Source organism: Haliotis rubra, unplaced genomic scaffold (genome assembly GCF_003918875.1).
Source record: "Haliotis rubra isolate DU_JTF1 unplaced genomic scaffold, ASM391887v1 Scf75, whole genome shotgun sequence".
Classification (NCBI taxonomy): domain Eukaryota; kingdom Metazoa; phylum Mollusca; class Gastropoda; order Lepetellida; family Haliotidae; genus Haliotis; species Haliotis rubra.
The window spans coordinates 421,515-435,602 of NW_025767468.1; positions in this window are offsets into that span (position 1 = coordinate 421,515).

Below are 14,088 nucleotides of genomic sequence, written 5' to 3' on the forward strand. Positions count from 1 at the left end.
CTAATGTGATCGTAACTCCCATACCTTAACATAGACTTATGACAGTCTTAGCGTAAAGGTAACTGTAACTCCCATACCTTAACATAGACTTATGACAGTCTTAGTGCTTAGGTGACCGTAACTCCCATACCTTAACATGGACTTCTGACAGTCTTAGCGCTAATGTGACCGTAACTCCCATACCTTAACATGGACTTCTGACAGTCTTAGAGCTAATGTGATCGTAACTCCCATACCTTAACATGGACTTCTGACAGTCTTAGCGCTAAGGTGACCGTAACTCCCATACCGTAACACTTCTGACAGTCTTAGTGCTAAGGTGACCGTAACTCCCATACCTTAACATAGACTTATGACAGTCTTAGTGCTAAGGTGACCGTAACTCCCATACCTTAACATAGACTTACGACAGTCTTAGTGCTTAGGTGACCGTAACTCCCATACCTTAACATAGACTTACGGCAGTCTTAGTGCTTAGGTGACCTTAATTCCCATACCTTAACATAGACCTACGGGAGTCTTAGAACTATGGTTGTTTTGTACAGAGGCACCCTGTACAGATAACGGTGTTGAATGTAACCCATGCAATACTTTAGCCCACACAGCTCTATTATATTGTGTATCAGGCCTGTCTAGAACTGTTGTAGAGCTCAGCTGGGTTCAAAGATCATGATGTCCGTGAATATTGGATTCGAACCTATAATCATCAAAACAGATCTGGACAGTGAAATGTGCCTCAGACAACTAGTCCTCCTATGTCCCATATTATCCAGTGTTATTGGATTTTTGACACTTTCTAATTACATGAATGATGATACAACATCTCACTGGCAGTGGGGTAGCTTAGTGGTTAAGTGGTTCCGCTCATCACGCTGAAGACCTGGGTTCGATTCCCCACATGGGTACAATGTGTGAAGTCCATTTCTGGTGTCCCCCCGCTGTGATATTGCTGGAATATTGCTAAAAGGAACATAAAACCAAACTCACTCACTCACTTACTTAAAAAAAAGATGCATATCTTTATCCAAAACAAAAGGTTATTGCCACCACCTGAAACATCATCAAGTGATAACAGCACCACTCTTAAAAAGGTCACATGCAACCAAAAAATCAAACATAATTAAAACACAATGATCACTTATTCATGACATATAATATGCATTGCTGATTATGAAAAAAACAAATAAACAAAATTATAAGCGTATAATCGCAAATCAAAAGTGCAATATTTTGTACTTGGGTTTACTTCCCTCGAAACGAAGCAGCCGGGATACCGAACCCAGTCAGAGCGGGTGGGTGTGCACTCAAGTGTAACGGCTGGTTCATTAGCAGATGCCGCCTTCACGGCTCATTGTGTTTGTATATATAGAGATGTTGGGTTTTGTAAATACATGCTCATTTTTTGTGTATAACATTTTGCAATCAACAGACATCATAACATGTCATGTGTTCAAGTATCACACCTACCTGTCTGTGCAATTACATAATGTGACAGAGACCGAACTCGGGCCATAAATCAATGCGTTTTGTTTATGGTGTATAGCCTGATTGGTGTTAAGTTCAAATTGCATGTGGTCAGTGATCGCAGTTGTGTATTGAATGTCGTCATTAGCAGACAGGCAGGCAGACACACAGGTGTCAATAAAACAAGACATTGAGTTTTGTCTGTGACAACGACATATCTATATCACAGTTAGAAATTCTGTCAACGCTAAATAATGACATTGCTTTTAAGTATCGAACTGAGAAAGTGACTCGGTAAGAAGAACATGTGGTGAAATAGACAAATGAAATTATATAAACAGTTAATTTACTGTCATAACATATAAAAAGTTCGCGCCTGTGAGATATCAACAAAACATTATGAAAATAGCTCACACCAAAACCTTCACCAGTATTCCAAGTTGCGCGAACCTATTTCACTGCGCACGTGCTATGAGCGCAGCCCAGCTGTTAAAACCCGTATTCCCCAGAAAAGTCTGGGGAAAATTAGTGAAACGTTTGAACTCCGATTTCGCGCGTTTTTTTCATCGCGTTATTTTTCAACTTTATAAGTTGAGTTTGCATTTTTTGACGCTTTGTTTCGGTAAGTCCATACCGAAAGGTATCAGAATCTGCAAAGTTGTGTTTTACGTTGCATGTGACCTTTAACAAAAAAGGTACCATGTATTCTTATCTATTCTTTCTTAATCTTTATTAAGAGAAAGAACTGCACAGCTTGAAACATTTACCACAAGCCCAGATAAATGTAGGGGCATGGTGCGTATTTTTTTAATATGTATTTGTAAGGTATCTAGCAATATTCCAGCTATGTCAGAGCAACCTCCTTGTCAAGACCAGACATTGACCTCAGTCTGTCTCCCAGATCCCAGAGGAGTTAAACTCAAGTCTAGAATGACTGTGCAAGCCTCATGTTCTTAAAAGCTGGGCACATTCATTCATTCATTCATTCATTCATTCATTGGCCTGTGAAGATCCAGGTTAGAATTGGTCTTCAGCAACCGATGCTTGTCCTAAGGGGCAACTAAGGTGATTGGGTCAGACTAGCTAACTTGGTTGACAAGTCATTTGTATAGATTGATGCTCATGTTGTTGATCACTGGATTGTCTGGTCCAGACTCGATTATTTACAGACCACCGCCTCATAGCTGGAATATTGTGCAACCAACAAACAAGCATTCATTTATTTACAAAAGATATACATTTAAGACAGATAACCTTATTTCCAGGACAAAATGTCAGTCTACCTCTACCTATACAGTTGGGGTAAGATAAAACCAGGAACCGCATCCTCAAGCCTGTGGTTCCGATTGATATCACGAATCTATCAGTGATTTCATGGGGATGAAGTTAGGTGTACTTATGGCCACACCGTCTTACCGCAAAGACTGTTGACTCACCGCGTGTAATGTGTGTTTAATGAGAGTTACGACAGTCCTGGCACTAAGTTCGTTTCGTGGAACGGGCCCAGATACCAGCACGATTCATATGAGACACAACTGTACTCATCGAATTACGCTGCATTACACCACTGAGACTTCCGTGCTGCTGTAAAAGTTCGACAGAATGCATAATGAATGTTACTCTTCTCTCTGGTAATGGATTTGCGCCAATATTTACGACACTTAATATGTCGGGAGCTGAAAAGTCTACCGAAAACCCGACCCAAGTGACTTTTATGCTGACCTCGGCAAATAGCGGATGTCAGGTGTTCTGGGCCCAGAGTGAATATGGTTTTACGCCGCTTTTGGCAATAGTCCAGCAGGGGACATTAGAAATGGGCTTCACACATTGTACCCATGTGGGGAATCAAACCCAGGTCATCAACGTGACGAGCGAACGCTTTAACCACTAGGCTACCCAGCAGCTCCCTATGCATGGGTCACATGATTGGTAAAATCAATTATTTGCTTGAAAGCCATTGCCGCCGTATTGGTCAGATGTTGTTTATCTAATGAGCACCAGTCCATCATATAAACAACACTTTAAAGTATTAAATAAAGATAGAATCCTGTAAACCAGTAGGAAATCGTGACTGGAATTTGTCCCCAGCAACATATGCATATTATAAGAAACATCTTTCCTAAATTTATCGACTGGTAAGGAACGATGACGTGGTTGATGACGTGTCAGCGTGCCCCTGCGGTGTGAACTGTCATTCATAATATCAGTCATTTTATTGTCTGGTCCCGACTGGAATATTTACCAAACGCGGATTAAATGGATTATTGGTGAGTGAGGCGTTAAACAACAACAACAACAACCAATCTTGGTGAAAGTTCGACATTTGATAATTTCATAAAAGAAAATATATTTAATTTGGAGGAATGTTGCGAAACAGTAAGAATCTGAATGATTTTACGTATGCTTCTTTACACTCAGCATTCATTTTACCAGAAAGCGCACATGGACCTGTAACGCAAACAGCTGGCACCGAGGCAAATAATGTGCCAACACATGCGATGAGAGAGTCTTCGCTTCGAAAATGGTTTTATATTAGCTATAAATAGTAATAATATTGAGGAATCAGAGGTCCTGAGCAACCAATGCTTTGGGCGGCAACCGAACAGATGGAGTGATCCGTCAAGGTGACATGGTTCATTGTTTAACGCCGCACTCAGCAATATTCCAGCTATATGGCGGCGGTCTGTAAATAATAGAGTCTCGACCAGACAATCCAGTAATCAACAGCATCAACATCGCATACGTATTTGGGATTCGATGTAAGTCAGCGAGCCTGACCATGCGATCCCGTCAGTCGCCTCTCACGACGAGCAGGGGTTACTGAAGATCAATTCTAACCCGGATCTTCACGGGTTACGAAAAGTAAGTACTAACAAGACACAACTTTCAAAACAAAAACACATTATACAATAATTTGGTGACCCCGTTACATTCTTATCTTCCTTCATGGAAGTGAGTAAATCTGTCAGCGCACATTTGGAGTAACCACACAAACCTTCATTAGACGCAACCCGGTCCCGTTAGTCACCTCTTACGACAAGCATGAATTGCTGGAGACCAATTCTAACCCGGATCTTCACGGGTCGACTTAGTTGGTAATGTGTACAATAACAATCACTTGATGATCAGGACCAGAAGCTTTTATTTACAGTCCGTCGTCATAAAGTTGGAGTGAGTGAGTTTCGTTTTACGCTGCACTCAGCAATATTCCAGCTATATGACGGCGGTCTGTAAATAATCGAGTCTGGACCACACAATCCAGTGATCAACAGCATGAGCATCGATCTGCGCAACTTGAAACCGATGACATGTGTCAACCAAGCCAGCGCTCACCACCCAAACCCGTTAGTCGCCTCTTATGACAAGCATGGGTTGCTGAAGGTCATAGAGTTGGAACATTGCTGATACTGAGTGAACCAACAAACACCCATGTTTTACTGGAAAAACTGTATTCGACTCTGAGATGTGATTGTACAACATTCTGATGGGAAATAAAAACATTTAAAAAAAAATAAAAAAAAAATGTTTTACTGGACCAAGTCCTCCAACTATACAGTCATACCATATTTTCAGAATCTTTATGCGGAAATGTGTCCGTGAAGGCGTCTCATTCACAACCATCTGCAATAATTGAATACCATCAGCATTAATGAATTCAAAACGACATTCTCTCGTCTCCTTACTCTGACAACTAAATTGCCTCAAACACATTCCTGACAAAACTCATAAATGTCAGGGGTAAACTTTCACCAAAATATGGTTAGCGTCGACTACCGTCTTACAAGTTCTTGTACTCAAGATCTAAGTTGCTCGTTGTTTATTCATTAAGGCGATGCAAATGACCTGACACAGCCGAACATACGTCGCCAGCAATTCTACGCACATACGAATATTATTTCCTCCAGATGCGAGTAGCTGTTATGTCAATCTGAAAATGTATATACATTAAAACATGTTAAAACGCCGAGAGGTTAAACTGAACTGCCGTGCAAAATGGAATCGTAAATATGACTATTCACCATTCGCTCCCTCACAACTGTGTACTGTTGACCCATCTAGATCAGTGTTAGAGTTGGTCTTCAGCAACCCATGTTTAGAGGTGACTAACGGGATTGGTTGGTCAGGCTTGCTGAAATGCTCATGATGTCAATCACTGGATTGTCGAGGCGGTGGGGTAGCCTTGTGGTTAAGGCGTTCGCTCGTCACGCTGAAGACCCGGGTTCGATTTCCACATGGGTACAATGTGTGAAGCCCATTTCTGGTGTCCCCCGCCGTCATATTGCTGAAAGCGGCGTAAAACTAAACTCACTCACTGGATTGTCTGGTCAAGACTGTATTATTTACAGACCGGTGGAATATTGCTGAGTTCAGCGTTAAATAACAAACAAAACTGTGTACGGTGACATTGCCGCCCCGCCGTGTTGCGGTTTACACTTTGATACGTTCCTGCTACGAGGGTCGATCAAAAAGTACGTAGCCTAACTATATTCTCGATGTCCAATGTTTGAAAAGCTTCCATTTTATTCTGAAGGAATCGTTAGCAAAGCCATATCCAAAATTTCACATGTGTGCGTAATGTGGTTAACCAGATATTTGTCATCACAACACATTGGGGTATAATATTTCTAACAAAATTGCAGAAAATGAAACACGATTTGTCTTTTGGTACCTCTTGGATAATAGTATGTCCTCGGATAATGTCATATAAAATATGTTAAGTATAGTATTGGATGACTTCCCGTCATGATCAACAGTCAAAGATTTGGATTGCCTGATATATATTTAGTCGGGCGCTATTTTTAAGGACACCCCCATTTTAATCTTTCAAAAACATTGTGTCCAGATATTCAATCTGGCACTGTTTACAATATATTGTGAGCTGACACTTGTGTGACCATTCAGTATTTAGTTTGAACCCTTGGCATCATGTATGCAAAAGTGAAAACATTAGAATAAGCTATGCCCTTATGATTACGTCATCTGAAAGGGGGATGGGTAGTGTCTCCAAAACAAGCTCTTTCAGTCAACATGAAGGGGAGTCACTTTAACAAGCGATTGTAATTTCAAAGTGCTTTTTTATGAACTTTAATATCTAAGTGTGATTCTAGGGGACTTCTATCAATCTCAAACACACAAAATATTTCTTGAAAATTTTGTTTCCTGACGTTTTTGATGCATTTATTGTAGATTTTGCGTTTTTTGAGGGTACCAAGATAAAAGGTCAAACAAAATGGGATCGTGAGACTGGAACATAGCAAAACCAAATTGCTTGAGCTTGACAGATAATATGTAGAAAAATAACTGCATTTGTATCGTTTTCTTGGTGATTCTACATACTTTTTGATCGCCCCTCGTATATCCCCTGTAACACCTGTATCAGTTACACACCGCCGTGTTTGTTTATTTTTAGCCACCATTCTTTTGTTTCCGTGCAGGTGCACTGGAACATGTATAACGGCCCACAACGGAAAATCCTGGGAGGCTTTGGGATTATGTTTTTCAAACAGAAAACTATTCCCCATAATGCTGGAAAATATTATTCCCTGAGTTTAAAAAAAAATCAAATCAAATCATAGGTCACTGGACAGGATGATTGTTCTAAATAAATATCATGGCTCGGGAAAAGAAAATTCACTCCCAACACTCCAACCTCAGAAAGTCAAGTAGACCTACGACAGTCGTAGCAAATACGATCGCTTTGAGGAACTAGGCCCGGGTTCTTAACTGGCTGGTCATTATATTTATATTTATATATATTCATATAGCGCCAATATCCAGATCACCTACTCAAAGGCGCTTTGTTTTTCACTAGATCATTGGATGTCAGTCTCAAACGGCACAATGTATTATCAATCTCAACTCCCTGGGGACTATACAACTCTTGCAGCCACTAGGCGCACCGAGTTAATGTGGCTTTCCCATCCTTACGAGGTACCCATTCACAGCTGGGTGGACTGGGACACGTAGTCACAGTATTTTGTCCAAGTCTACTGCACGTTGCTGTACCCGCAACTAGGTGTTTGCACGTATTCATGTGGCCACCATCTGGTCATATACCAACGGATCCGTGGGTTCTTTTAAGTGCACAGGGTTGTGTACTGTACACTAGGGGTTGTGACAACACTGAGAGAGTCTGCACGCAAAGTTGACTCCAAGGTTTTCACACCCTGTCACAGGTGGGCTCGATCCCGTCACCTCAAGCTCGCTGGATCACTAGCCTGGTAATTGCAACTCGAAATTCCATGTCTTATTATTGCCTTGGATGGACAGTACTCTTTTAACTTGAAAGGATTGTTGGTATTACCCAGGATCTGACCCACACTACCCCCGCGCGTTAGGTAACACACATCAGGTGTTATTATTCCCCATTTCACGGTATAGCGGCTGGCATATGGCGAGACACAGACAGATGTTACTGTAGACCCATTGTGATGGAGCGGGTGTATCAACCATTGTTTCACATTGCTACACGTTATAGGGTTTGATCTGTGTCATTAAATATCCATAAACCTGTCTGCATTTTTCTGTTTCCCATCTCCAGCCCGCCCTGAATTTACGTTCCGACGTAAAATAATAAAAAGGCTTCTTATCTCATTTATTCGCGCCGCTGTGGAAATTTATGCCCATATGGAATAAAAACTAGTCTTACCCAGCACACATAAAACTCCCCAGGTCACCTTGATCTTGATTCATCTTCAGTATTAAAAAGAAATTCCGAATCACACCAATTCGATCAACATCATATATGATTTTAAAGACTATTACGAAGTGATCAAAGTTTTAATGAATTCAAGAAAATAAGTTTCACGATTGGCGGAAAAATCATTCTTTTATATTCTGTTTTAACACGTTTTTGCTTGCCCGTCTGCTCTCTTGTCGGTTTAGGTTGCAGATGAGAAGCACGTAATAAAAAAAAAAGTACGGATGGCGGTTAAAAATATCCGTTTTCGATCACCTTTTTGTTTGTTTGTTTGTTTGTGGTTTAACGCCGCACTCAGCAATATTCCATCTATATGGCGGTTGTCTGTATATATTCGAATCTGGACCAGACAATCCAGTGATCATCATCGATCTACGCAAATGGGAAAGAGTGTGTCAACCAAGTCAGTTAGCCTGACCACCGATCCCGTTCGTCGCCTCTTTTGAGAAGCATGGGTTGCTGAAGACCTATTCTAACCCGGATCTTCGATCACCTTAACATCATCATGTGAAATTTGATAGACGTGTACACTTTGTACTATATGCAAACCGATAAATATGTTTGAGAAATCATACATTAAACAAGCAACATGTAATTAATTTAGATGCATGCTATTTTGCAAATTGTGAATTTCTTTCAGGTTTTGCTCACTTCAAGATCATCACGGAGCGTCATAGGCCAAAGTTTTGTATTCACTCGTCCTCGTGCTTTAACTATAATAGTTCTGGGCAAAAGTGTGTTTTATTACACTATACATGGTGGTAGAGCGAAGTGTATTTCTTAATTCTAAGATGCCAAATTTAATACTTTCTAAAGATAATTACGATTAATTTAAGGCAGAAAAGAAACGACGGTGACAGTGACGTAAATTAAGAATCCTCGCACAGGGCTAACTGGCGCGCTGTTCTATTGATGTGTCTGCCCCCTACGTTAAGACGAACGTTACCAGAAAAAAACAAATGATAACAGTTTGATGACGGTTTACGTTCGGATTAAATATCTTCTCTGAATTATTTTAATTACATCTGTCATTAACGTAAACCATATGGGGCAATATGAACGTTGCATTTCTACTATCAGCGTAAGTTTAGATCAGTACATCCAGAGGAAGTTGAGTAGTCAAGCGACATTCCACAATTGCATTGTGGGAATGTAAACATTACGAACGTTACCGTGTCGCTGAAAACTCGTGAGTCGAAATGACACATTTTAACCGTCGTAAAACATAAACGTAATGTTTCCACCAGTGATGTTAGCTGCGTGAAGCAACAGCAAACCAAGAAACTGGATGCAACGGTGTAGTTTACTGTAGGAGGCCGTACGAGGCGATGACAACTGACATGCATCGTGACGTCGCTTACATTGTGACGTAATGTAAAATGGTTTGATTACGAGGGGGCACACTAGAATGGCGCAGTGACGGGATAACGTCATTCAATTGTTACGTCATCAAAAAACTATACCTTTATTGTCTGATAATGTATTTTTTTTCGATTGTTCTAACCGCTAGGCATCTTAGAATTAAGAAATACAGTTCGCTCTACCACCATGTATAGTGTAATAAAACACACTTTTGCCCTGAACTATTATAGTTAAAGCACGAGGACGCTTGCGTCCGAGTGCTTTAACGTCATAATAGTTCAGGGAGAAAGTGTGTTTTATTACACTATACATGGTGGTAGAGCGAACTGTATTTCTTTTCTAAGATGCCAAATTTAATACTTTCTAAGGATAATTACGATTAATTTAAGGCAGAAAACAAACGACGGTGTCGGTGACCTAAATTAAGAATCCTCGCACAGGGCTAACTGGCGCGCTGTTCTATTGATGTGTCTGCCCCCCTACGTTAAGACGAACGTTACCAGAAAAACAAATGATAAACAGTTTCATGACGGTTTACGTTCGGATTAAATATCTTCTCTAAAGTATTTTAATTACATCTGTGATTAACGTAAACCATGTGAACGTCGCATTTCTACTACCAACGTATGTTTAGATCAGTACATCCAGACGAAACTGAGTAGTCAAGCGACATTCCACGATTGCATTGTGGGAATGTAAACATTGCGAACGTTACCGTGTCGCTGAAAACTTGCGAGTCGAATTGAGACATTTAAAACGTCAGAAAACATAAACGTAATGTTTCCACCAGTGATGTTAGGTGAGTGAAGCAACTGCAAACCAAGAAACGGGATGCAACGCAGTAGTTTACTGTAGGAGGCTGTACGAGGCGATGACAACTGACATGCATCGTGACGTCGCTGACATTGTGACGTAATGTAAAATGGTTCGATTACGAGGGGGCACACTAGAATGGCGCAGTGCCGGGATAACGTCATTCAATTGTTACGTCATCAAAAAACTATACCTTTATTGTCTGATAATGTATTTTTTTTTCGATTGTTCTAACCGCTAGGCATCTTAGAATCATGGTTACAACATGCCCGTAGAAAAGACAATACATCGATCGTTGTTTCCCTGTTATAGAGCAATTCATCTTTGGTGAGTTAATTTGCACTGTTTCCATTTTCATTAAATCGTATTTTTGTGAAACACTTTATCACGCCTTACACATTTTTAGCTGGGCAACAAAACAACTGGCGTTAAATTTAATACACATATCGTAGAGTTGTTTTTAAAAAATTTAACTTCCTGAATTGTACTGCCGCTAATGAATGAAAAACAAATGTAGGTCATATCATCTCAGAAGCGACTGCGGAATGACACTGAAAGATAACTGATTGTTTTTTCCATTAAAAAAACGATTTTACACGTATCACTTACCATTTTCTACGAACAGCGGTGATGAGATCTCATTATCTTTCACCCAATAGTAGAACAGAGTAGGGCAAAAATGTTTTTGTCAAAGGTTACTAGTATTTAATTTCTAATTTCATTTTGTCTTGTCGGTTGGTTTCGTGAACCAATATCCGTTGTACAATAGGCAATGGTTGTGTTCCTTGTGAGCACCAAACAGAATGTCGTTGTGGTGAGTGAGTATTATTTTACGTCGCTTTTAGCAAAATTCCAGCAATATCACGGCGGGGATACCATAAATGGGCTTCACACATTGTACCCGAATGTCGTTGTAGACTTGTCAGATCATTTAGCGTTCCTTCCGTATCATTGTCTGTCTGTCTGTTTGTTTGTTGTTTAAAGCCGCACTCAGCAACATTCCAGCTATATGGCGGCGGTCTGTAAAAAATCGAGTCTGAACCAGACAATCTGGTGATCAACAGCATGAGCATAGATCCACGCAGTTGGGATAGACTGACGGTATCAACCTGTTTCGTCTAATTTTTCAAACAGGTAAACAGTAGCAATTAGACGACCCAGGCATAGTCAGGGTTGAGTGACTCAGGCTGACATGTTCCAACCACGTCAGCGAGCCTGACCACCTGTTAGTCGTCTTTACCACAGGGGCGTGTCACGCTTAACGCTGTTTCTAAGCGTGACACGCCCCTGTGGTCTTTACGACATGCCGGGTTGCTGTAGGCCAATTCTACCCCGGATCCTCATGGCCTCCCGAATCAATCTCTTATATGATAAAACTAAAATACTGTTAAACCCAACTCACTCATACCTCGGTATAAACGGCGAATACATGTTCCCTTTATTAGTTATTCCTATAAACGAGCATGTACACGTTATACATTCTTTACCGCCATCCCATTGAAATGCTGCTCTCTCTGCTAAACCACATCATGCATCTTTTATCGCCTTTACAGTCAGACATTCAGCCACGGTATGGCCAATCGATAGAATAAAAATCAAGGCAGATGTCAAACAGGTTGACGGTATATCTTTCCGAATGTTCTCAGCTATATACATATGCAAAGATTCAACATGACGCCGAACACAGCCGTTTCTTCTCCAATTTTGGTCTTGACTGGCAGAACATGCCACTATGGCAACGTTTTTTGTTTCTGTATTTCCGATTGTACTGCTTCACTCTCTGATCTTCTTCCAAACAAAAAGAAAGTCGTTTTCACTGAGAATTACAAGAACCGCCTAAGTAAGAACTGATGTAGATGCTTATAAAAACCCACAGCGCCAAAGAAACATTCCGATGTGAGAATGAACGAGATGAACGTGGCGTTTCAATCCTATGAAAGTAGTATAAGCCAAAGCGAGACTTGAGACTGTTCGAAGAAATGCATTGTATGTAGAAGTAGAAGAATCCTAATCGTTCCTGCTACTCTATTATGATGGACAGGGTTATTGTTGGGGCTACCTAACCCTAAACCTGAATTCTTTCTTAGCTGCTTCACTTCCATGTTGCTTTTAGATATGATATATGTTTTTATTAACAAAAACTAACATAAAATCTATATTTATTTAAGTGGCTAGAACGATCGGAATTTTTACCGAACATCCAACTATATGTATGAAAATTAGAGATATATTTTACTTTTGTCGCCTGTTTGGTTGTTGTTCAACGCTGCCCGCCTCAATATCCACAAATGTCTCCGCTGTCTTTTGACCGACCTCGACCATAATGACGTCGAAATAATACTCCGAACATTCAGCATGTGCAAGGGCTTTGTACACGTGCGTCTACCAAGTCTACCAAGTATGAACTGTTTTCAGAGCAGCGTCTGTACATTTTACCAAACGTGCAAGTTCCTGTTCGTGAAAGTGATACCTGAGTCAGACATCTTACCAAACGAGGAAGATGCGCATGCAGTCATTTCAGGCATGTAACTGTGTGACTGAATTCATTAAAATAAAAGTAAATTGGGTTGTGTGCCGTCTTTAACACTCTGAAGGATTTCACTTGTCACGGCGGGTCACCTTGACCCGGAACAGATGTCCAGAGTGACGTCGACCGCTGACCTTCACTACTACTATTACTAATGAAGGGCGGTGGGGTAGCCAAGCGGTTAAAGCGTTTGCTCCTCACGCCGAAGACCGAGGTTCGATCCCCCACATGAATGCAAAGCCCATTTCTGGTTCGATTCCCCACATGAATGCAAAGCCCATTTCTGGTGTCCCCTGCCGGATATTGCTAAAAGCGGCGTAAAACCATACTCAGTCAGTCACTACTCCTAATGATAACAATGAGTACATTTCTATACCGTCATGTTCTACGCCTGTCTGCTCATCTGATCATTGTTACCCCGGTCAATGGATCTGTCTGCCCCATATGTCATTCTCAGCTCCCTGGGGAATATACGACATCATTACTTAAATTATACAAGGACGGTATGGTTTTGACAAACCAGTTAGGATCATAACCGTGATGAGTGCTGATTGTCGTAAAATAATGTTTACAGTTGGTTATTCTTCCTTCAATGTCTAATATTAAAATTCTTAAACTTGATGTGTATTTAACGTTGTTACTGTGGCATTGTTCACAGAAAACAATGAAATACTGAACACGAAGCCCTGTACACACATCACATCAATGCAATGAGAATTTTGATATTAGCAAAAGTTTTTGCAACACCCTTTAGCTGCACTCAATATTCCAGCTATATTGCGGCGGTCTGTAGAAAGTCGAGTCTGGATCAGGCAATCCAGTGATCAACAGCATGAGCATCGATCTACGCAATTGGGATACGATGACATGTGTCAACCAAGTCAGCAAACCTGACCACCCGATATCGTTATTCGCCTCCTACGACAAGCATGGGTTACTGAAGATCAATTCTAACGGATCTTCACCGGTCTTAACCGACCCGGTCATGGGTCTGATACAAAGCTGTTTTGTTTGTTTATTGTTTAACGCCCCACTTAGAAATATTCCATCTATATGACGGCGATTTATAAATAATCGATTCTGAACCAGGCAATCCAGTGATCAACATCATGCCCATTGATCTACTTATTTAGGATATGATGGCGTGCATCGACCAAGTCAGCGACCTTGACCTCCCCATCCCGTTAGTCGCCTCTTACCACAAGCATGGGTTGCTGAAGAC